The 25,810-nt window shown below is 37.5% G+C and overlaps 1 pseudogene; it reads right to left on the bottom strand.

Annotated features, from left to right (window-relative positions):
• Nucleotides 1-22,300: 22,300 nt before the first annotated feature.
• LOC112630180 lies at nucleotides 22,301-24,706 on the bottom strand (annotated as a pseudogene).
• Nucleotides 24,707-25,810: the final 1,104 nt, after the last annotated feature.

A 25,810-nucleotide genomic window follows, 5' to 3' on the forward strand; every position in this document is an offset into this window, starting at 1 on the left:
AAAAAATATCAACCACAACTCTGAGAATTGCTAAGAGACAGAGGTACTGGGAGCCAGAAGCATGTCTAATCATAGGAAGTGGCATTATTGGAGAAGACAAGAGACATTTCCCTGAGGAAGTGGCAAATAATCAGAGATCAAAAGGATATTAAGCAGACAAGGAAGGAAGGAAGAACTTCTAGGTACATAGAACAGCTTACAAGAAGATCAGGAGAAAGAGAAAACAGGTGTGAATGGATGAGACAAAATCTGGAAGATGTTCCTGGGGAGGTCTTAAATGTAGGTCAGATGAATGGTAGTTAGTCAATAGTAATAGAGGAGGTTCAGTTCTAATAACTAAATGGGTCTATTTCATAGAGGACTCACAGACAGGGTCCAGATCTGCCTTCTTTTTGCACCGATTTCTTCACCCATAAACTGTAAGTATTCTAAACATTTCATACAGATGATGTAAAAAGGAATTATATGTAACTTAGAAATTGTTAAATATTGAGAAATAAGTAAATAAAAGCACAGGCCAGGTTTCTGTCTCATCAAACTTTATCCTATTGTGGGAGACAGATGATAATCTCAGAAAACAGGAAACACATGATATAATGTCAGATACAGAGATACTACATTAGGATGTCCAGGGAAGTCCTTTGTGAGTGGGCAACATTTCAACTGAGACCCAAATGAAGTGAGGGGGAGAGGCCTGTGATGTCTGGAGGAAGAGTATTTCAACCAGAAGAAAAAGCAAGGGCAAAGGTCTGAGGAGGCACATCCTGGCATGTGCCCACAAGGGGTGGGCAGTGACCAAAGTGAAGTTGGAACAGGAGCTGGGCAAGCGTGGAGGAAGCAGTCAGAGTCCTGGTCACAAGTCATAGCAAGGTTTTGTATTTTATGCTAAATGAAAGGGGATATCACTAGAGGGTTTTGAGTTATGTTATGTATGATTTATGTTTACTAGAGATAATTTTGGTTGTTCTATGGAAGACAGACTTCAGAGATAAGATCAGAAAGGGGAACCGCCATTGGGGGTTATAGAGGCACAGTGATAACCTAGAAGCCGAGTAAAGTAATTGTTTCCACAGTAAGGGAGTGATCAATTTTGTCGAATGCTTCTGATAGCTGATGGGAATAAAAGTCTAATTGCAGTGGGAACAAGAAAGAAGGTAAAAGTGAAGTAATTAAACAGCAAATATTTTTAGAAGAAACATAGGAAACATTTCAAGAGGTTATAATAAAAGATTGACATATTTCACAAAATAAAAATAAAAAACAAAATCTTTTCAAAAGCAAGCACCAAACATATAGCCAAAACAAAATAGAATCACAAAATATTTTAATATATGTACATTAATACTTAAAATGTAAAAATGAAATCACAAATGCATACGATTTCCAATTCATACCATTTGCTCACTTTTTTTTCTATTGGTTATTTTTTCTCTTACACAAATCAAATGGTATGAATTGGAAATTTTCACATGAAATAATTCAAACACTTATTAAATATATGAAAGGATTCTCAACCTTACCACTGGTGAAAGAACAATAGAAATAAAATGACAGGCTTTAGATGGCAAATTGTTACAATATTTTTGAAAAAAAATCTGACATTATCTAATAAAATTTTAAATATATCTATCTTTTGTCACAGTTATTCCAGATTTAGGAATTTACCTCATAGGAAAAACACACACACAAACACAAAGACATTCACACCCCAACAAAGTTTATTGTAGCATCATTTAATAAATTTAAATGTGACTACTCATCAAGTGGGAAATAACTGAATAAACAGTATTTCATACACAGACACACACAATACCTTAAACTTTTAAAAATGTGTTAGATCTATACCAATTAATTTGAAAGGGTTTCTACAATGTAATGAGTGAGAAAAGCAAAGTGCACAGAAGTTTATACAATCTGACTTTTATGTAGAATACATAAAGATCTGTCACCAAAGTATTAACAATGCTTAGCTCCGTATGATGGGATTTCTGATGATTTTTTGCTTTTCTTAATATGTAAGAGGAAATTACTAAAACACATTCCAAGTATAATTTGTCACAGAAATTATGAATACTATTAGTAATGACCTTAGTTTTCATATTGATCCAGTCATGTGTACTTAGCTCCAACAAGTATTGAGTATCAAATATGTACCATTGCCATCCACAATTTACATATGACTTTATTATTTATAATATTCTTTTATAGATGTTATTTAATTGAATTTTCAAAATAGCTGACAAGCAGAGGATGTATTCTCATTTTAGATATAAGGAAAATTAGACTTGGGGGGAGAAGAAGCATTAAGTGAATTAAGCATTTGTAGGGTAGGTGGCTCAGATCACTTATTTCCTAAGTTAATGCTTTCACATTAATTTTACATGCCAAATTAAAGTAAATAGCATGGATTAAAAAGTAAAGCAAAAGTGAGTCATCTACTCTTCTCAAGTCTTATCAAATACTTTTAGTTTTCCATTGAGTGAATGGCAATGCAAATAAACAATTCCTCTTCTAGTAGGTGATCAATCATTGGTAAAGAGCACAGGTATAATAACCTCTATAGAGTACTTTGGTTAAAAATAGAGGTCTGTATTAGAATGGAAGCCTAGCCCTCATATTGCCATGTGAAGTTGCTTCTCTAGAAGAACACTTTTGACCAATCCTTGCCCTTTATACAACTGTCTCTGGGGGAGAAGGAATAATTTATCTGATCGGTCTTACAGATCTCAGCCTTTTCTTGGCTCTCCCTTACCGGTGCTCATTTCTGGAGAGACAATATACCAAGTTCTTTCTCCTCAGTCTTGCAGGCAAAGGTCGCTACCCCTGCAATGTCTGTCTAATTCATTGGTGAACTACTAGAAACCCAAAGAATTCAGTCAAACCTTCTAACCTAACTTTTTACAGTAATAAATCAAGAGATTTCATCTTTCCTGTTTATCTTTTAATTATATTCAAATAATGGGATACTATTGATGTTACTGAAAGGATAAAACTTGAATATCTCATGGTTTGCTCTAGGAAATTTGCTAATGGTATACAAACACTGGTATGTGAAAAACAAACTAACATCTGTGAAGATTAATTGATGAGGCCAGCGTATATGACCTTAGGTTCTGAGCTTTGGCAAGCAGGGCCATAAAAGTTTTCAAACATGGTAGCTTGCAACACACTATATTACATTTCACAGCTGGTTTATATTCTAGTCCACATGGCTTTTATTAGCCTTTGACTTTGTGAGTATGAACAATACAAGAATTTGTTTTGTTGGGTCAACTTTGTCCAAAAGGGGGTGGTTATTTTGAATGCTCAAGGCTCACTTAAATAGGACCTTAAAAATTATAGGAACACAGATCTCTGCATATAGGCTTAGATGAGGTAAAAGTTGACTATAAGAAAAAATTTCTTCAAGTATGCAAGACTCTTAGGCATTAAGCAGAAGAACATTTTGCTATTTTTCTTCTACTTCTCAACTAGATCCACAAATCAGGAGGCCAGATTTAAACTCCATAGGTAAATCGATTCTACACATACTACAACACTTGTGAGATTCTAGATTTCAATTTTAGTGGTGGCAATTGCAGGCCATGCTAGGAAGCTCAGATTGAGCCTCTGTTCTCATCATAGATCTTTTCATGAGCCAACAGTGCAAAAAAAAAAAAAAAATGGAATGAACAAGTACAGAATCATCTTACTGTCAAAATGATAGTCAAACTGCACTCATCTGCAGTGCAGGCTTCTGGGGGCATCTAGACACTAAACACTTGGAGCCAACTTCTCAAGGTCCATCCACACATCTTTTCCCCACATCATCTCATCTGCAATCTTCCTATCTTGTTCTCAGTCCTGACCAACAGCTGAGTACTTTTACTCAACTGAGTGTACATAGTTTATTTGGAAATTATCCCAGGTGGTCATTAGGACAGAGGAGGCTTTATGACAACAGTAGCCTATGTTTTCAGCTCATATCAGAGTATCGAGAAGACCCATCCAAAGATCAGGCCTGGATTTCTTCCTATATTGCTGGCTACAGGGGACCCTCATGGATAAATAGTCGTTAGATGAGAGAGAGGCATTGACAGAGCTAGGTGACATAAAACATGATCCACTTGTTCATGTTCATGGCTCTTGTTCATGTACCTGAATCATGTGCTGTGGGTCTAGTCAGACCTAACCCCAAATGCACGATGATAAAACACATGATGGGCTGCTATTATACCCACCCAACTTATGACCGTGGTGGATCTGACAGATCCTGGCTCATGATAGGCAGCTCTGTTCTCAAAGCAGCTTTATGCCCAATGATCCAGTTTGCCGTTGTTACTAACTCCAAAGAGCAAAGCAGAGATGCTTTTCAAATCGAGAGGTATTTCTCTTCTGCATAAGGTATGGCCTTGCTCTGTTACCTGCTGCAGACCCCTCTCAACCTCTAGATCCTAAGTCACTTGATAAATGGGTTGAAGTATTCCCCCCAAAAATACAAAGAATCTAACAAAAAAAATGCACTTATTTTCAGATGGTAGAAGTTTCAAGGTGAAACAACTTGTTTTTTCCATAGGGCAAGCTTGTCCAACCCATGGCCTGATGTGATTCAGGATGGCTTTTAATGTGGCCTAACACAACTTGTAAACTTTCTTAAAATATTATGAGGTTTATTAGTGTGATTTTGGGTTTTTGTTTTTGTTTTTTTTAGCTCCACAGCTATCGTTAGTGTTAGTGTATTTTACATGTGGCCCAAGACAATACTTCTTCTTCCAATGTGACCCAGGGAAGCCAAAATGTTTGACACTCCTACCTTAGGGAGTTCCCCTGGCATGCCTCAGATTACTGGGCCCCCTAAAATCCTCACTAATTTGACCCATCTCTGAATCATCACAGAGAATATAATCCACTCTGTGGCATCCATGCATTACACCAGTGCATCCAGTGCATCAATGGGAGAAACACAGGGAGAGAAACAGGAATTTTTTTCAATGTGGTAGGAAATGTTAAAACTTAAATTTGATTTTTTGTAATTGTAAGAAAAACAGAATGTAGGAGTTTTAAGGTCAGCAGACACTGTTGATGTCCATCCTATATTCATACACATACTGACTTAAAGGGCCCATGTCTCGGTGCTTCTCTGCCTGAGAGCTTTATCTAGTGCTGTAAGAATGTATGTGTCTATGCACAAGGAATCCTGGAAATGAGAGAATTTATGTCCCCAGGGGCAAATTTCAAGAAGCGGAAGGAACTGGTGGATCTTCCACATTGGGATCTTCTGTAATCACAGCCTACAATGAGTAAATAGTTGGCCAGCCTGATCATGCCATTCTCTTTCCTCATGTTTTCCAGGATATGTATGAAAAAGTCCTCCCCAATTCCGTAATCTACAAAACAACCATGGCTCTTCTATTTTCTCATATTCTAAATATTGCCTGAATCCGTGCTTTTCCTTCCGCTTGTACATCATCCCAATCCACCAAGAAGTGAGGAGGCTTAGAAATTGTAGTATTACTGCAAGTCACCCCACTCACCCACAAAGGATTCCTTGTCATCTGACAGGCTCTTGATCCATTTCCAGGATTCCATGCTGAAAGTGTGCTCTCTAGGGCAACTTCTAATACAAACTATCTTAATTTTGGTTATCACAAATGTAAACGCTGAGACATGAGGCCTGGGTGCACACAGTTTATTTGGAAATTATCTCAGGAGGCATGAGGAAAGGAGTGGGGAAAAAACAGAGAAGGTAGAAAACCCAATAAATTTTAAATTAATGAGTGGACTACCATGATGTGCAAATGAGTTTCAATCCACTGGGGACTGCCTGAGAACTCATTAAGAATTTGCCTAAGAATGTTCTCTCAATGAATGGGGAAGCTGAAATATCTATCCACCAGTTCCTTCCTCTTACTTCCTGAAATTTGCCCCTATGAGCATTAATTCTGTCATTTCCAGGCTGCCCTGTGCATGGACACATAAATTCTTACAACACTAGATAAAGCTCTTAGGCAGAGAAGCACTGAGACATGGGCCATTAAAGTCACCATGTGCAAATACAGGAATGGACATCAACAGTGTCTGCTAGCCTCAAAACATCCACATTCTGTTTTTCTTACAATTAAAAAAAAATCAAATAATGTTCATACATTATTTCCCCACAGTTACATCTACAGTTGTACTAGGCTAAGTAGGCATTTGTTGGAACTCTGTTGTCCATATCTTTTCCTCAAGAACAATATCCCTCTTTAAGCTCTACCTTCCTTTACATAGCACTCCAGACACTTCATTATCTGGCTGCAAACTACCTTTCTAGCATCCTTATTAGCTACACTCCTCCACCTACTGCACCTGACATCATGCCCAACTACTCATAATTTTTCTAACATTTTCAGAATCATATGTCCGTGTCCATAGTGTTCCCTAAATGTGAAATACTATTGAAATCCTTATCTGCCAAGACTCAATTCCATCATAGAGTCTTTCCCTACTGTCCCTGTCAGAATTAATCATTCATTATATTCCCATTATGACAACTTAATGTGCATTCCTCTGTTGAGGGCTTATTGCACTCTATTGTGACCAGTTTTTATAAAACAAAATAATCTTTTTATTCTATTGTATGTATTAGGTTTGCTTCTTCCTTCTCATTAAGCTATCAGGTCCCTTTTTATATTCTTCTCCCTGTAATAGTTAGTATAGCATGTTGACGATAAGAAGGACTTAATAAATCATATATAAATATGTGTCAAATGAATGAAAGGCAAATCACGTTTTCAGTGGGGAAGTGAGTAAGAGCTGGTATCTGTTGCTACATTATACTGTAGCAGACAGTCTTGTGTTTTTGTCTCTGTCATCAGATAGAGGGCAGTAGTATGAAAGGAATATGAGGAAAAGAAACAATGGCAATTGTCACAGAAGCTTCCTCTAGCTCAGGTGAGCTGGTTTGTATTCAGTGCTAGGAGAAGCCATTGGAATGGTTGAGGCCACCATTATTTTTAATTTGCCAGCTACTCACTCTTTCTCATGAAAGAAAAACTGACATCATTAGTGATCAGAGAGAATTAGATTTGGTCACTGAAAGACCATACTTATTAAATAAATGGTAAAAATTTTTCCAAATATTTATCCATTAAAGATGACAGAAAGAAATACATATGTAGGATAACAAACACCAAGTGGGGAAGTAGAAGAATAATTTGCAAGCTGAAAACTACAAATGGAAAATGGGGGAATAGTTTTCATCAATTTTCCATTTTCTCTTTACAAAGAATCTAGGCTTTTTATATTTTATCTGAGGGAAGCAAAGCATTTTGAAACACAAGAACTCCTTGATTAAAAGACAAATTGAATTTCACCAAAATTTAGCCAATACTATTTTGGAGATTTATTAGAAACAATTACACATGAAAATACCCAATATAAAGCAAGTGCTCAAAATATCTTAGTATTGGTTTTATCTTTTTAAGTTTAGAAAAATATTTAATCTATTTAATAAAAAATCTTGTCAACAAAAGATTATTGCCGCTAATATTAAAATGTATCATTTCATTTATATATAGGTATAGGTGGTTTAACACAGATCTAGATCCTCCAATCAAAATTCATACACTTAATGTAAGTAAAGACATGACAGTTCACATTTACATCATAATTGTCAGTTTGTTACACGTAGTATTCAGCTGCCTTAGGGAACTAAAAGAAGCTAAATGCATTATCCAAAATGCTAGATGAGAAAAGAGTAGTGATATGACTGGATATGAAAGAGCACACCAGGCATCTTACTATGATCATATTGTCAATACCGTAAGAAAACAGCCATAAAATAACCAGATTCCAACTTACCTATAAATATAGTTTTAATTATTATATGGTTGCTTGGCGATGGAATTCACTGGTACCGTAGAAATTAGATCATGAATTTTTCCAACAGTCCCCTAAAGTAGGCTGTTTATTCATTTCTAAGACTCCTGATAAAGTTTTTGACAAAAAGGAGAGGATAGAGAAATATTTCTAATTGCAGTAAAGTTGGAATCTGACATGATAGTATGATAACAAAAAATAACATAAAATGCTTTCTTCAAATAACTTATTTTAAGTGACAACTTATATCAATGTCTTCTCAAATGGAAATATAAAAGTATGAAGAGTATGGAAAAATGGTGCATAATAGATAGAATCAAATGACTGTCCTTATTCTCTAATCTTAAATGACTGATAGCTAAAATATTACCATTATGACTACGCACTATGCAGAAAATAAGTTAGGTTTTAGTTTCATTTATTCAAGTATTACAACATTATTCCGTAGGTAAAGTCTCATGGCTCCACATATCTGCAGGTTAAACCTCCCACATATGAGATTAAGAAGCAGGCATGCAGAGATTAATCTGCCTAAGGATCCTGAGATGGACCCAGAATTCAAAACTAGTTCTTAGCGTCGCCTACCAGTCCCTAGCTTTTCTCACTGATCAAAGTGATTTCTGAGAAGAAATAGAAAAACCACTTGCAACCAATCTCTTCAATGTATTTGAGTTGTTGATTTCAAATTAAATAATTATTTATTCTAATTTCCTATGTGAATAGTAGACTACAGTAACAAGGCTGACGCAGAGACATTTTCCTTTGTTTTCTTTCCATCTGTCAGTCTGCTCCATGCCCCTCTATCTTGTATCTTCATAGTAACCAGAGACAGCTTTTCATAACCCTGGCCATTGGCTCTTACCCAACTTCTAGACATTAACTGTCCACAATTTCCCATTAACATTAATAATGCCTCCTATTTACATTTTATACAAGAGTCTAAACCAAAAGCCATTAAAACCTAGATAAGTCAATATGAATTGGTGCAATTTTTAACACAATGACAGTCTATAAACATATTTTGAATGTAGGATTCTATACAATACTTCTCACCCATAAAGAATGAAGCTATGGTTGATATAAAAATTTGGTAAAATAGTCATTCTTACAGTTTGTGATTTACTATATGAGAACTGGTAATGCCTCTGCATTAGATAAATTCATCCACTTAAGGCACTTAGGACAAAATCTGGAAATGGCAAATACTTCACAAGTGTTAGCTATTAGCTATGACATTTGTTAACGCTTAAAAAGTCCTTCAAGATTCTGTTCGTTTGTTTTAATTTTATTCTTTATCTGGAATTATAGTAGTAATCTATTCATTCTGTAAATATTCAAGGCAAAAGAAGAATCTAAAGTAAAATGTAAAAGTAAAATGTAAAAGTAAAATGTAAGAACCTCTCTTTATTCCTGTTATCATGTAGGACAATACCGAATACACAGGTTAATTGAGAAAGAATTAATATCTGTAGAAAATATATATATATTCTATGTCCATAAGTACTTTTCAACTCTTTCATTTGTCATGCCATACTTCTTTTTGAAATTTTAGCAGCTTTTGCTTTATGAATGTCAAGTTATGCTGTGGTACATTAGGATTCATGGCAGAGCTTTTTGGTGACCTCTGTTTACCTTGCTGAATATGTTTTGTTTTTAAGGCAACCTTGTCTGATGTTTGTCTCTGTGTTTTCCTGGTGTATTCTCGGCCTTCCTTTTCACATTCAATCTTTACTTTGCTTGATTTAGTTGCACCTTACCATACCCTATGCTACTTCACTTTGTTGAACTCTAATTTTAATTAAACTATAGATCCATGAGGCTGGATGCAATATCTGTTTTTCATCACTGTTTCACCTTGCAGTGCTGGGTGCTCAATTATCACTGTTGAAGACTTGGAGGTACTTTATTTATATACAGCTCTGTATAAAATACATGGTTGGATCTTTTAAAAATCTAATCTACTTTTTTTCTAATAATCAGTGAACCTTTTCATTTTCATTGATTGATATAATACATATATACTATGGTCTGTATTTTTCACCTAATTTCATTTTTTCTGCCTTTTTATGGGGATCCATTGGGGACAATTTCCCTTCCATTTGTTAATTTATAGCCTATTTTCAACATTTCAGTGGCTACTTCTAGGGCTTTTAATATTTAGCCTCTTTTATTGATTTCTTAATATTTGAAACTATGTATTTTTTCTCCACTATGAAAGATAATGAAATTCAAACATTTGTATTTCTGTTCACCTCCCCATTCCCTCCTGATTTTTGTTAACTAATAAAAATGTTTTACATTTTCAGAGTATGTAACCTTTATAGGATATTTTAAATATATAATATACACAGTTGCTTAGTTCTGTATTTAAATGAATTCAATGTCTGTTACTGATCCTTTCATGTTACTGCTTCCACCTTTTGGATATCTGTTGTTCCCAAAAGTTTTCATGATGAAAGCTTTTAAGCCTGTGGAAAATTAAAAGAATAGAGCAATGAACAGGCATATAGTCTTCACTTAGAATTATAAATATTATGTTGTCACATTTGCTTTATCCATTTATTTTTTGCTCTATTTCTATTTACTAATTTATGTATAAACATAATCTATATTTTATTTTACCATCTTTATTTCATCTTTCTTTAAGTATATCCCCAAGAATAAGTAGTGTCCAACATAGTCACACAGTACTATTATTTATATTAATATTTAATATCTAGTCCATATTTATTTTTCTCTAATTTTTCAAAAATACATTTGACAGTTTTGCTGTTATTGTTCCAGGATACAATTTAGGTTCATGCACTGTTAATGTCTCTTGGGTCTCTTTTATTCTACAAAGAACCATAACTTGTTTCAGGATTTTTTAAAGATCCAGGCCAGCTGGATTTCCCAGTTCCTGGACTTATCCAATTATTTCTTCTGAATGCTATTTAAACTTCTTTTTTATTCCCTATATTCCAATAATTTATTCTAAATGAATGATTTGATTCAAATTAAACATGTTACAAGACTATTTCATAAGTGATTTTGTATTCTTTATTTTATATCACAACAAGAGGCCATGTAATGCCACTTGCCCACTCTTTACATTTATCCCATCAACCTAAGCAACTGTGTATTTTTCCCCTCATCTTCCCTTAACTATTCTCTTTCCCCCATAGAAGCTCGAAATTCTTTTTACTTTGGCCTAAGACAAAACATAAGCTCTCAAATTCTGGCCACCTACTTCAGTGTCATTTCTTTGTGAATTCCCATGCACATGTACATAGTTAAATTTGTAGAGTTTTATCCATTTAATATGTACTTTATCATTATCTATTTAACGTATGTCTTACTAGTTTAATTCATAGGCCTCAGCCATAGAACATAGGAGGGGAGAGGGAAGAACTTTTTCCTTCTTTACAGGGGTCAGGGCAACATAAATATTAAGGTCATATTGCTTGCTGGCCTGTAAATAATTTGTAAATAATTAAGTTCTTTGCCTCTGAACCATTAATCTTATGTCTCCTACCATCCATAAAACTATGACAAAATGATCAACCTGTTATCTTCCAAGAAGGGTGAAATATCAGACTCCTAATAATTTGACTTTTAGTCAATTACTTTTACCTTTTTGTTCTCTCCCATTTATTTTTTAACGATTGTTTTCCATGAGCCATAATTTTGCCCACTCCACCCCAACAAGGTTACTTAATTTCTGGGCTTCATTTTTCTCATCTGTATGATTACAATAATAATAGTATTGAAACTGCCTTTGCAAATATTATAACAATGAGAAAATTATCACAATGAAAGAGATCTGACCTAACCAACTCTATCTTATGTTTAACCCCCAAGCTGCACTTGGTCATTCTTCATTGTGTACCAAACTCATTTTAGGAGGAATTTAGTTTGTAGTTCAACAGTGAAACAGAGATAGTAACAGTCCCTCCCCACCACAAACCCCTTTTTGCTTAGAAACCAGACCACCTTTGGAAAAACAACAAATTAGCCACAGATCAAAAATTATGTCTCAAGAGCCATGCAGCCAGAGGGCACCAGATTTCTTACCTCCCCAATTGCTTCTACAGATAACACCACTATTGTAAAGCTTAAGGTTGGTATTTGAGGTATTTTTTAGACCCTGCATTCTGATGGATCAGCTGGCACCACCCAGAACAGTAAACTAGCTCATCTGGTCTTGTGGCTGCCACTCAGGAACCAGCTCAGCATAAGAGGACAGCTCCAACCTCCTATGATCCCGTCTCCAACCCAACTAATCAACATCCCTCATTCCATAGCCCCCTGCTCCCCAATCTATCTTTTAAAAAATCTAGCATCTGAATTTTCAGGGATGTTTATTTGAGTAATTACAAAACTATGGTCTCTAATTTAGCTGACTATATGTGTATTAAACTGTTTATTGCAATTCTCCTGTTTTGATAAATTGGCTTCATGTTGGCAGCAGGCAAGAAGAACCCTTTGGGTGGTTACAAGTATGGGGGCTAATCACTGGGATAGCCCTTGAAGGTACCTGCCCTTGGTTCAGCAGCTCCTTACCAGTAACAGATCCAGAGGCCAGCTCAAGCAGCCACATAGTTCTCTTGGAATAAGTGTTCCCCTGGCACCAACTCTACCAGCAGAGTGCTATCCACCCATAGTGCATGGATCTAATTGTAATGGAGAAATATTTCCTCAAAGACATCTTGTAACCTGATTTTGTGAGTATTCCGGGTGCTGCCAACACCCTTTTCCTTCCCTGAGTCTATTGATATCTCTAGAGACACTGTATGTAGCCCCATTACAGGGACTGTCTATCTCTGTAGCCCTCTTATGGGGATTGTTCATCTCTCCCTTGATTGTAGGAAGAGTCCCATTTTGGGAAGATTTCTCCCCAAAGAAACAGAGAATAGGGGAGCTGTTTGGAAGCATACTCTTCTCTTTTGTCATCTGGTCTGGAATCCTGGTTTGGAAGGCCTTCTGTTCATATTCACTTCATTGCATGCATTTGTATATGTAGAGAAGATCTCTGACAGATTTGCTGCCAGAAATTCATCAGGCTCTCCTAATTTGTCTGGCCAGCATAGTTGGTGAGCACTGAAGGAACCATTAACTGGAGCTCAACAAGTCTCACTCAGGATAACCCTCTGCCCTTCCATATTGCGCAGAGACCATCCACTGAAACTCCTGGTCAGAGGTCATCTCTGCCTGCCTTAAGTGGATCAAATATAACAGAGACCAACGAAGACAAGTTTGAGCCTTACAGATTGATACTTGGGCATTGAGTGGGGTGATTAGTGATTGTGTTTTGTCATGTGTATTTTGCTCTGGCCAAAATATGAAAAGTTAATTCAGCTCCCCTCCATAGCCCATTGGGTGGCATCTTGTAAAATTGAAAGGCTTTTGCCTATGGTTCCATAAAACAGAAAAGAATGATTTTCTTTTGTAATGTGACTTAGTCCGTTGACATAGTTTGGCTATGTTCCCACCCAACTCTCAACTTGAATTATATCTCCCAGAATTCCCACATGTTTTGGGAGGGACCCAGAGGGAGGTAATTGAATCATGGGGGCCGGTCTTTCCCATGCTATTCTCATGATAGTGAATAAGTCTCATAAGATCTGATGGGTTTATCAGGGGTTTCCACTTTTACTTATTCCTCATTTTCTCTTGCTGCCACCATGTAAGAAGTGCCTTTTGCCTCCCACCATGATTCTGAGACCTCCCCAGGAATGTGGAACTATAAGTCCAATTAAACCTCTTTTTCTTCCCAGTCTCATGTATGTCTTTATCAGCAGTGTGAAAACGGACTAATACACCCATCCAGCTGTGGTGCAGCACGCAGGGTCCTCAAAAGCCACTCCACTCTTCTGGAAGCTTCAGAGCAAGAATTTCTTACCATCCAGGCTTCTGGCCTCTCTCTCTGTACAAACCGGTTGAATGAATGGTAAAAGTCACTGTTTGTCCCTTCTACAACATTTTGATTAATAGGAAAAAGGATTTGTACGAGTCATCTTTTTGTCTTTCTGTGTCATTCTGTACCACAAGATAGAATACAGGCCTATAACCCTTATAAGTCTGCTTTTTGAGCCAGCCCTAGAGACTGGTCAGTTACAAACTTTGCTGAGGTCCCTGAAACAAAAACCAAATGAGGTTTCTCTTTCATGTTATGTCTTAAAAACTTGACTTTGTGACCATTTGGGGGTACTCTCTCTTGGTCTATACAGTTCAGAGGGTGGGAATTTGGGGGTTCACGTCATGGTTAGCTTTAAGATTTCTCTTGAGCAGTTAAAATCCTTTGCAAGCTCAAAATCACCACCACAGACTCCTTCTGGGAAAAGACAATTACCCCATGCTGTAGCTCAGCAGCTAAGGCTTTGCCTTTTCACAATGGTGGCTTGGGTTCAATTCCAAGCTTAGGAAGTGGGTCACTTCTGATTTAATACCTGTAGGACTTTTTCCATTTATTAATTATTTTTCCCTTCATGGACAGCTTCTTGATTTCCTATCTTGAATTTTCTTTTTTCTGAGTGACCACTGGGGTGATTCTATATCTTGTAAAAAATACTTACTATCTCTTTGAAAACACCTCATATATCCATGGTTAAGTCATAGCCTTAATTGAGGATTATTGATTTCAGCTGGGAGGTTACCTATAGTAAAAAGTTCAAAAGCCAGAAATATTGGCTGTTTGTCTCAGCTAAAATCTGGTAATAAAAAAATAAAATTGATTTTTTTAGAACTCTAATAAAAAATTTACTTAATTAAGGCTGATATTTGGGCTATATGTATACAGATACTGTTTTAAAGCCCCTGCTCTCCCTCTGTAAAAGACATTTTAGTCAACAGAATTCTGTCTGATTCTCCACTTACTATTGTCTGTTCCTATTTCCTCTTGTATCTAAACTTTTTTACTTTTGGGGGGGCCAGAAATTACTTTGCATTATAACAAAATTTTAATCTTGATGTATATAATAGCTAGATAAGAGATAAATTTTTAAGTTGTTGATGGTAGTTGCTTACTATGAATAATTATTACTACAGAATAATATTCCTTTCTTTGTGTGTTTAAATAAAAAACAGTGTGCTCTTAGACACCTAAAATATATGGAATGGATGGCTAATTATGGAATGGGATGACCGGCTTGGGTTGACCACCAGCCTCAGGGGGATGTCCTTGCAGTGAACTGCATACTGTTACACTGTCTGGTCCTATAGTGTTCCCTTCTTTGGGGGGATCCAGGTTTCAATTAAAAAATGGGATCCTTGATTTGGGGGCATCTGTTATCTCTTCTTGTTGTGCCCACCAATTAGGCCCTAAAAACTGCATGCCTTATTTCCCCTGTTTCTTAAAAGGCTCCACCCTAAAGCCAGTAGTCCAATTAATTTACAACTTTAAAGAACTCTCCATATGTAAGAGTGTCTTATTTTTCTGCCTATCTTAACTCAACTTTTACTTACACAATTTTTCTTCAGTGTGAGTTAAATATGAATTATCCATCTTGTTTCATCAAGAATTACTTCTTTAGAAATGCAAATTTTGAGTTGTCTCGCTGACAATTGTTTAGAGCAGGGAACAAGTAATCAAGAGACTAATGGTCTAAAATGGGGAAGAGAAACTTAAAGGCTGACAAATGAAAAATCTTCCATCTCTACATTTTCTATTTTGTGTATGTGATGTTTCACTACCAAATTATATAAAGGAACTCTTATTAGTTGGCCTAAAGATAAATAAGTGCTTAAATCAAATATGTTGTCAGAAAAATAGAAACTTTAATGTCTTTTAGTTCATGTGACTTTAATAATCTTTGGTAAATAAAAATTATTTTAATATTATTAATAAAATAACAGTCTTCAAAATTTAGACATTAGGCCTGAATTAGGCAAGGCAGATACTGCCTTGCTAGATGCTTTAACGTTATAAACTGCTGCTATGACATTTTATTATTGTTCAACTTGTCTGCTTTACAGTCATTAGATTTTAGGTAAGGCCTGGGGACATGTGGCATTAGCCATGCCACCTAGCTATGCTGGAAAGAATCAGACATTCATTTGCAGTTCTGTCTCATGTCCTAGGTTCTGCACCTGGTACATAATTAAAATTGCTTACACTAAAAATAAAAGTTGTATGTTTTTGACAATGACATAGAAATACAGTTTTTATAAGATAACTTTCTGCAGTTTAGAGAGCTTAAAAATTGTTTTAAGTCAAAAAAAACTGAAGATTTAAGCAAGCTATAGAAAATTTGTGAAATATTTACCTTATTTAAAAAATCCTGTGTGAGAGCAAGTTGGCTATAATTAAAAGGGTATTATTTAGTTTTTCCATCAATTGAACATTAAAATAAAAGCATACTGATTCAGAGCCAGAATCTAAGCCCAAGTGTTGAATAACAGGGTTTTCTTGGAACATCAATCTGTTCTTTAGCAGAAAATTATAAACGGTTATGAAGGTTTTATGAAAGCCTTACCTATGGTCAAACAGTTAAGATTGGATAGATTTGTTTATACGGTTTTATTAAGAATTGCGTTTAACACTAATATAATTGTGCACTAATACAAAGGTGAAATTTAGCTCCTTTTGAACAAGATTTTCATGTAATATTGAGAGATAATAAATTCTGTTTGCTTTTTTAATAAACTACAAGGGAGAGAGAAGAGACAGATTAAGTTGGCCCCATGCTCTCTTTATTGGGTCTTGTTTGGAAAACTAAGTCTCCCCTCTACCAATGAACAAAGATTTTGCCTTTTTGAAATTTTTACATTATCATTTCGGTGAAATAAGTGACTTATGATGGTGGGATTCCATTTTGTGACATCAAGTGTTTTAAAACTTTGATATATGACAAGCTTTCCAAAATCAGATTTTTAATTGTCTTTTTTTGCTTTAATAATCTTTTAAGTATTAGGGTGTCTGAAGTCCAAGAGACATACTCAGTTTATTTAAAATTATATAGGAAGTACTCTCAAATGTAAAATCGTATTTAACTTTCTTTGGGTTATATTCATATAAATTTGTTAATTTCATATTTTCTAAAATTGTATAATATTCCTATTAGTCTGATATGTCTCAGTATATATTATCAGTAGTAATTATGATTGTTATGTTAAATTGTTGTGTGCCACAGAGATGACCAGATTTCCTTGTTGGTTGCATCTTTAACCATGGACAGATGACCTAAGATTTTGTCATCCACAAATAATTACTATCTTATTTTGATCTTTTTCAAAAGGTAGTTTATAATCATCTATAAGACTGTGAAGAGTGGTCTTGAATACTCGTCTCAGATAACTTTGCAAATTGTGCCATTATAATAGCGAGAAAAGAAAATATTCTAAGATTCTCATGGAGAGCTGATGTGTTCATGAGGACTGCTGGCCCAGTATCAGGCAGAACAGGAGATAATTACAGGGACCGAACTAATAAATACCAAAATAATCTTGTCATGATTTTTGTTTAAAATGTTGCTAATTCTTTTATTGTTTGTAGTCCAGAAAAACCTATTTTTCTTTTAATCTATTTACAGTTTTTAGCTATTGGGTAAATTATACTCCTATGAGCAAAATTTGGAGCATATTTCTTTCTTTTTACCTGATTTCTCCAGAATTTAGAAACTATGAATATTCTTAACCATGGCAATATAGTTATCTGCATACGTACAATAAATATCTGGGGTTTTATGTAACAGGACGCAATTGAAAACACTGATTATTTTACCAAGGCTTTGACTAGAATGGTATGCCCCCAAATATAAACAAAAGGAATCCAGGTTGACTTACAGAGCTGATAAAAGCTCCTTGGGAAAACTGGCCTCATACTTTTTCTACACAGTCCCTGTCCAGGCTTCCTGACTTAACTTTGGTAAGTAAAGAATGTCACTTTCTCACAGGTCCAGGGGCCCCAAGCTATCTTGGAACCTGAAGAGGATAGAAATTCATTCAATTCATGCAAGTATTTGCAGGCACAAATAAATCCATAGTTGAGATCATGGCTCTAAAAAGTCTAAGCTGAGGTTCCTTATGAAAAAACGTTCCAGCAAAGCCAATTAAAAAAGAGTCTATGTGGAGCTGGGCACAGTGGCTCACTCTTGTAATCCCAGCACTTTGGGAGGCTGAGGTGGGTGGATCACCTGAGTTCAGGAGTTCGAGACCAGCCTGGCCAACATGGTGAAACCCCCATCTACTAAAAATACAAAAAATTAGCCAAGTGTGGTGGCAGGCACCTGCAATCCCAGCTACTCAGGATGCTGACACAGGAGAACTGCATGAACCTAGGAGGCGGAGGTTGCAGTGAACGGAGATCGTGCCATTGCACTCCAGCCTGGGAGACAGAGCGAGACTCCATCTCAAAATAAATAAATAAATAAATAAATAAATAAATAAGAGCCTATGTGGCAAATAATTATTCTTGCTGTACTTTATGCATACAATCAGGCCAAGTATAATAAGACTAAAATTTATTTCACAAATAACTTTGTCCTACTATGATTTGTCTATAATAAAAATGAAGACTGGAGAGAGAAAAATTAATGTTACAAAAAAATAACTAGAGTACACCTGTTGATAGATCCTAGTCTTGTCCATTGTTTCTGAGTTTGTATTATTTTCTGCAATTTGGACTGAACCCTGAATTTTTTCTGGGCTACAAGTCCTCAAATTAATATTTTCAAAATATTCTCCGCTTTTTCTGACTTGGACTAAATAAAATGGCTACTAACTTCTTCCTGAAGCCCTGCAAACTTGCTTGTGGTACAGGCAAAAAAAATGTGTCAGATTGCTACTTCCATCCTCCTCTATAACTAAATATCCTTTGAGTTTAACATCTGGATACACTGTACCCAATATTAACCTTTATTTTTTTTCTGTTTCCATGGAAATGCCTCTTATTAAAAATCCATTTGCTTTCATCACATGTAAAGGCCTAGCTCATCTCCAATGCCACCTCCTGAAATGGGAAACAGCTGTTTAACTGAACTGAACTATTCTCAGGACTAGGAAACTGATTCAAAGGATATGAGATGGTATATTTGATTTTGTTCTTTCTTGTTTATCCCAATTTGTCTTTCTAACAACCTCTGACCCAAATCTCTCTCACCTAGTGACCACATGGCTGATTGGTTCTCAGGGCTATTCACCTGGCTCCTTCAGGGCTTCAGATTAATTCTGCAAAGACTTCTTGAAGCTAGGATTTGTACTCCTTATATGAAGATTCATTATCCTATAGTCTGCTGTTCACGTAAATGCTTTACTAAAACTGTGGATGAGAGTACTAACATCTTTGTCATGCAAGCCTTGGAACCCCAACCAGGCACCTATAAATACATGCAGGCAGCTGAAAAGGCAGTTTTACTCTACTTGGGGCCAAATCCTATCCCACTACACCCTGTCAGCAGGAAGAAGTTAGAGCAGTTGTTTGACTTTTCCCATCTCTGTTGCTCACACATTAAAAATAATGTGTGTTGAGACCCCCAAAATGGGGACGGAAACTGTATTTGCAAACATTTTAAGAATTAGGAAAAGATCTGACTTCACCAACTTCATCTTGCCATTAATATTCAAGCTGCCCTTAGTCATTGCTGGCCATGAGTCAAACTAACTTTGGGAAGAATTTAGTTTATAATTTAACTAAGATAGCAAAGATAACAACCCCTCCCCCAAAACAAACCCTCTCTTTGCTGGAGACAAGAGCACCTTTGTAAAAATAAAAAAATCAGTCATAAGATTAGAAAGTAAGGCTCAAGAGGTCAAACCAAATTACAATAGCTATAAAATAAAATACACAAATAAAGTTAACCAAGGAAGTGAAAGACCTCTAGAAGGCAAACTGCAAAAGACTGATGAAAAATATGAAGATGATACAAACAAATGGAAAGAAATCCCATGCTCATGAATCTGAAGGATTAATATTTTTCAAATGACATATCACTCAAAGAAATCACAGACTCAATGTGGTTTCTATTAAAATATTAATGACATTCTTCACAAAAAGAGAAAAACAAAACACTAAAATTCATATGGAACCACACAAGACCCCTCATAGTCAAAGCAATCCTAAGCCAAAAGAACAAACCTGGAGACATTGCGGTACCAGACTTCAAAATAGACAACAAAGCTGTCGGAACCAAAACATGGTAGTAGTGACATAAAAACAAACACATAGACCAAATCCAACAGAATAGAAAACTCAGAAATTAATCTACGCATTTATGGCCAACTGATTTTTGAAAAAGGTACCAAAAACACTAATCAGGGAAAGAACAGTCTCTTCAATAAATGGTGTAGGGAAAACTATATACATGAGCAAAATATTAAAACTAGATCCTCACCTCTTACCCTTTACAAAAGTCAACTCAAAATGGATCAAAGACTTAAGTGTAAGACCCAAAACTATAAAACTATTAGAAGGAAACATAGGGAAAATGATTCAGGACATTGGCCTGGGAAAAGATTTTATGAATAAGACCTCAAAAGCATAGGCAACAAAAGCAACAATAAATAAATAAAAGTATATCAAACTGAAAACCTCTGCACAGCAAAGGAAACAATTTAACAGAGTCAAAAGGCAACCTACAGAATGGAAGAATTTGGAAACTATTCATCCAACAAAAGATTAATATCCAGAATATATAAACATTTAAACATCTCAACAGCAAAAAACAACCCAATTTAAAAATGGGCAGATAATCTGAAAAGACATTTGTCAAAAGAAGACATGCAAACAGCTGACAAATATATATAAATTGCATTTGTAATCATCTGGGAAATGCCAATAAAAACTACAGTGAGGTAGCATCTCACCACAGTTAGGATGACTATTATCAAAAAGATAAAAAATAACAAATGCTGGCAAGCGGACAGCGAAAAGGGAACACTTTTACACTCTTGGTGAAAATGTAAACTAGTACAACCACTGTGGAGAACAATATGATGGCTCCCAAAACAAAAATGACAACTAGCACTACCATGTGATTTAGCAGTCCCACCACTGTGCATTTATCCAAAGCAGAGGAAATCAGTATATTGAAGAGACATCTGCACCTCCATGTTTATTGCTACAGTATTCACCATAGCCAAGATATGGAATCAACCTAGATGTCCAACAACAGATGAATGGAAAAAGGAAATGCTATATATATATGCACAATAGAATGCTATTATGCCATAAAAAGGAATTAAATCCCATCATTTATGGCAACATGGATAGAACTGGAGGACATTATGTTAAGTGAAATAAGCCAGGAACGGATAGCTAAACACCATATGTTCTCGCTTATGTGTGGAAGCTAAAAAAAGTTGATCTTATAGAAGTAAAAAGTAGAACAGGATACTAGAGGCTGGGAAGGGGAGTGAGAAGGAGGTTATTGGGAGAGATTTGTTAAATAATACAAAATTACAGTCAGATAGGATAAATAAGTTCTAGTATTTTATAGCACTGTAGGATGACTATAGTTAATAACATATAGTTTCAGATAGTCAGGAGGATATGAAATGTTTCCATCACAAAGAAATGCTGAATGTGTGAGATGATGGATATCTTAATTACCCTGATCTGATCACTATACATTATATGTATTGAAACATTATTACATACCCCACAAATGTGTAGAATTATTATGTGACAATTTTAAAAATAAAATAAAATTAGAAAAAAGTAAAATGACAACTCTGAACTTTATTCTTTTAGCAATGGGAATTCAATGTAGGATTTTAAAATATATACAGTGGAAATGTAATTAAATTAACTTGGTATTAGTTTATAGCAAAGCTTCCCAAATCAACATACAGAGGCAAGTTATTTTGCCTGCAAGGGTTTCAATTGCTTTGAAATAGATATTTCCCCTCAGTCCCCAGAAAGAATAAAGCCTTCCAGATGAGAGGGCTTCAAATATGAGCAGAATTATTTGTTTATCCCAGTGTCTTTGCAAGTTTATTTTCTACATGGGGCATGAAGTAAAAATTATTGGGAAGCATAGATTTGCATGATGATGGAAAAGGGAAAGCCTAAAGACAGGGAAAATAGCTAATAAATTAATATACAGTGTGTTCACTGGAGTTGTATGCATTCTCACAAGAGGCATTCTTTCCCTACCAGTTGAACATTCCTAGAAGGTCACATACCAGTTAAACTCCACTATTTTGCCTTTTAGTGACCATGCTTGAGTCCACTTGCCCAACTCCTGAGATCCTATTAGGAAGCTGCTGAAAACATTTCAGATGTTATTATCTATCAGGAGACTGCCTTTCCCTGGCACTGGCTGAGACAAATTGTTTTTATTTTATTTTATTTATTTTTGGCAGAGCTAGCTGAGGCTTTATTTGGAAAAAGACAAAAACAAAACTGTTTCATAGATGGAGGCATGGGCGGAGGGTACCCCAGGCAGTGAACTCCCCTGATGGGTAGGCTGAAGGCTAGGGCTGAGCCCAGTGAAGACCTTAGCCCTCAACCCACTCATGGTGGGAGTGACCACCAGTGTCTGCCTCAGGTGGGTCTCCTGTTCCCTCTGCTCCACTGAACAAGAGCCTCTGCCACAGGCCATGGGGCAGCCACAGGATGGGGTAGGCTGGGAGGGGCTGCCATGGCCATTCTCTTGGGCAGGAGATCAGACGACTCAGAGGCCAGCTTCCCATCGTGGGTCTCAATCTTCTTCATAACCACAGTCCTACAGGAGCTGGTACTCCTGAAGAAGCTGGAGCCCATGCCAGAGCCAAAGCTGGAGTCCAGGCCATAGGTAAGGCCAGGGCTTGTGAGGCCTCTGTAAGCCAAGTTCAGCCCACCTGAGCAGACACTGGTGATCTTCGTATGGATACTCATGTTCTGCATCCCAGACTTCAGCTGGTTCTCCTCTCCCTCCAGCAGCTACCTGTAGGTGGCAATCGCAATGTCCAGGGCCAGCTTGACATTCATCATCTCCTGGTGCTCATGCAGCTGTCGCACCATGTTCTGCTTGGCTCACTGCAGGATGGCCTCCAGCTCCAACAGCTTGGTGGCCTTAACAGCCAGCTCCACATGCTGCATAGCATCCGTGATGACAGCTTCCAGGGAAGCCCCTTGGACTTTGAGGCCCTCAGTCTCAGCCTGGAGCCCACTGATGTTGATGCAGGATTTTTCTCAGCCACTTTGTCAATCAGAGACTTCTGGATGGTGATGCCCCTGCTGGGGCAGGGGCTCACCACAGGAGACAGACACCCTGTCTACTCAGCCAACCAGGCCATGCCTGGCTTGCATGCTGGCATGGATCCCATGGCCACTGAGACTGTGTACTCAGTCCCTGGCAGGAGGGGGTGTGTGAGCAAGAATGCAGGGTCTGGCCAGCTGCTCCAAACACCAGCACAGGAGCAGGCTCCATGCAGGACTTGCAGCTGGACCAGGTGTGTCACAAACAACTCCTATGATAGACTCTGGTGTCCAGATGAGGGGAATGCAATGGCACCCAAACCAGGGTGCCTGTGATCCCAAAACCCTAGATGGGGTATTACAGCATACTAATAGCTTCCTCCCATGGCTCTGGAACTGGCTTAAACCCATTGCTGTTTCCCATTGTGTGGGGTGGCTGCCCTCCACCAGCAGAGGGCAGAGGACCACAGTGTTACAGCCTTCTTTCTACGCACATTCAGTGAGTCCCAAGTTCTTGTCCCACATCCAAGAAGAATGAGGTTATGCTGAAAACTGAAAAGTGAGGAGGGTGGAGAAGAGTTTTAGTAAGCGACAAAACAGCTCTTAGTGGAGAGGAGATGCAGCGTGGTCCCCCACCAGAAGTCAGGTGGTCTCTCTCCCAGTGTGGCTGGGTCCAGAGCTTTTATGAGCTCAGAATGGGGGAGTGCATGATGATTGGCTTGTGAGTGTGCAAAAAATGCTAAAACAAAAGTGTCACTTGAAGGTGGGTACAACAGTGTAAAAAACCAATTAGGGAAGAGTAGCTATATGTAAAATAGGTGAAGGGTAGGGATCAAACAGAAGAAAGCATGCCAAATGGGAAAAGGTTCTCAATCTGGTCTGTGGATTTACCAGGGACTTATAGCTAGGCTTTAAACTGCCTTCAGCTTGAAACTTGGGTTTCACCAGGGACCAGCCCCTGTCTTCCTAGGATTTGTCTGCCTCCTACCACTAACAATATTACAGTTCATCTCAGTGATGTCCATCTTTGTGTGACACAGCTCATCCCCATACTTCCCAGCCAGCATCTGCAGCTCCTCATACTTGATCTGGTACATGTGCTCAGCCTTGGCCAGGTTGTGGTTGACAATGTCCTCATACTGGGTCTTGACGTCAGTAATGATGCTGTCCATTTCCAGGGAGTGGCTGTTGTCCATAGACAGGACCACAGATATCCCTGAGATCTGGGAATGCAGCTCACAGATACCCTCTTTATACATCTGCTTGAGGAAGTTGATCTCATCAGTCATCCCTTCCAGGAGAGATTCTTGCTCTACCTTGTTTATGCAAGTTTCATCCACATCCTTCTTGATGAGGACAAATTCATTCTAAATTTCTCTATGTTTATTGTCACCCTCGTGCTTATTATTCAAGGCCTTCAGCAACCCCTGCATGTTGCCAAGCTCTGTCTCCAGCTTCAGCTTCTTTTGGTCCAGAGTGTCCCACTACCTCCAAAGGTTGTTGATATAGCTCTCAAGCATGTTGTCCATGTAGCTCTGGGCTGTCTTCTGCTGTTGCAGGAGGCTCAACTGGTCTTCAGCATCTTCTGCTGCTGCTCCAGCAGTATACCTTGTTGATGAAGGAGGCAAACTTGTTGAGGATGTTGATCTGCCCCTTCTCCTGGGTGTACATGGCCTGGATGTTGCAGTCTACCTTTGGCTTAAGGGGACTCAGTAGGCTCTGGTTCACCACGATGGCTATGAGGCCCCCCAATATCACTGGCCCCACCATAGTCTCCACCCAGACCTATGCCAGTTCCCTACCCACCCTAGAAACTGCTGCTACTACCCATTTGGGAGAAGTTCAAGGAGTTGTTCCTAGTTCACACATGTAGGAGTAGCTGCTGAAAACCTGGAGGCCAGAGATGGACACCTTGTAGGACTTCTGGGTCACCCTGATGGACATGTTGAAGGCAAGAGTGGAGGCAGGCAGGCCAAACCAAGTGGAAATTTGAGGAGTGCAGAATCTGCTTCCAGGTACAATTATCATCTTAGAGAGACAGTTAGCAACCACCTGATGGTCATCTGACATTCCTGGTTTTGTGGTGGCGGGGGGCCTCTCCTGCCCTGCTCATGTCTGACTAGCTGCCTACTGTTACAGAATGCCTAACCCAGCAATGCAAAATGCAAATACATTGTCCTGTAGACCTGGTAACATAAGAACTTAAAATGGAGAAGAAAATTCTATAGTGAGTACAAAGATATCATATGTATATATCCCTTATGCTAAAATATGATTCTGAAAATAGGTATTCCTAACAGCACTGACCAGATGGCCCTGTTCAAATGCAAGTTGCCAATCTGAACCACATGAAGTACCAATGCAATGTGAAAGCCATTTATTAGCAATGCAAATGTCAAGCTACCTCTGATTTTCCCAAAAGCAGGATAAACAAAATAAATGAGCCATTAGGAGGCACAGGTGAGATACTCAGGCTTCAAGAACCCTGCTTTGATTACTTTGAAAGGCAGAGAAAGGCAGCATAACAAGTTTCCACTTGAACAGAGTGTGTTTATTCAGCTTGATGCAAGTCAGAGGAAATAGCCCTAATAGTTTTGAATTGCTATAAAAGCTTGTATGCACTTGTCAGATTTATGCGTTTAGGCCATAAAAGCAAAAGAGTCTTAGAGGCATTTTCTAAATTAAGCGATTCAGGTATAAATTCAAAGACAGAGAAGAAATGCAAGCTTCACATACACCAGAGCACGGGCCCAAAATGACCTTTCTTTTACTTTTACCCTAAGATTTCCTTTTCATCCTTCAACACTAGCTCGAATATTTCTGCCTCAAGTGAAGTGTCTCCTGAACCCCTCTACCCATCACTTCTGCCAGCTG

Source organism: Theropithecus gelada, chromosome 8, assembly GCF_003255815.1.
Source record: "Theropithecus gelada isolate Dixy chromosome 8, Tgel_1.0, whole genome shotgun sequence".
In the NCBI taxonomy this organism is placed as follows: Eukaryota; Metazoa; Chordata; class Mammalia; order Primates; family Cercopithecidae; genus Theropithecus; species Theropithecus gelada.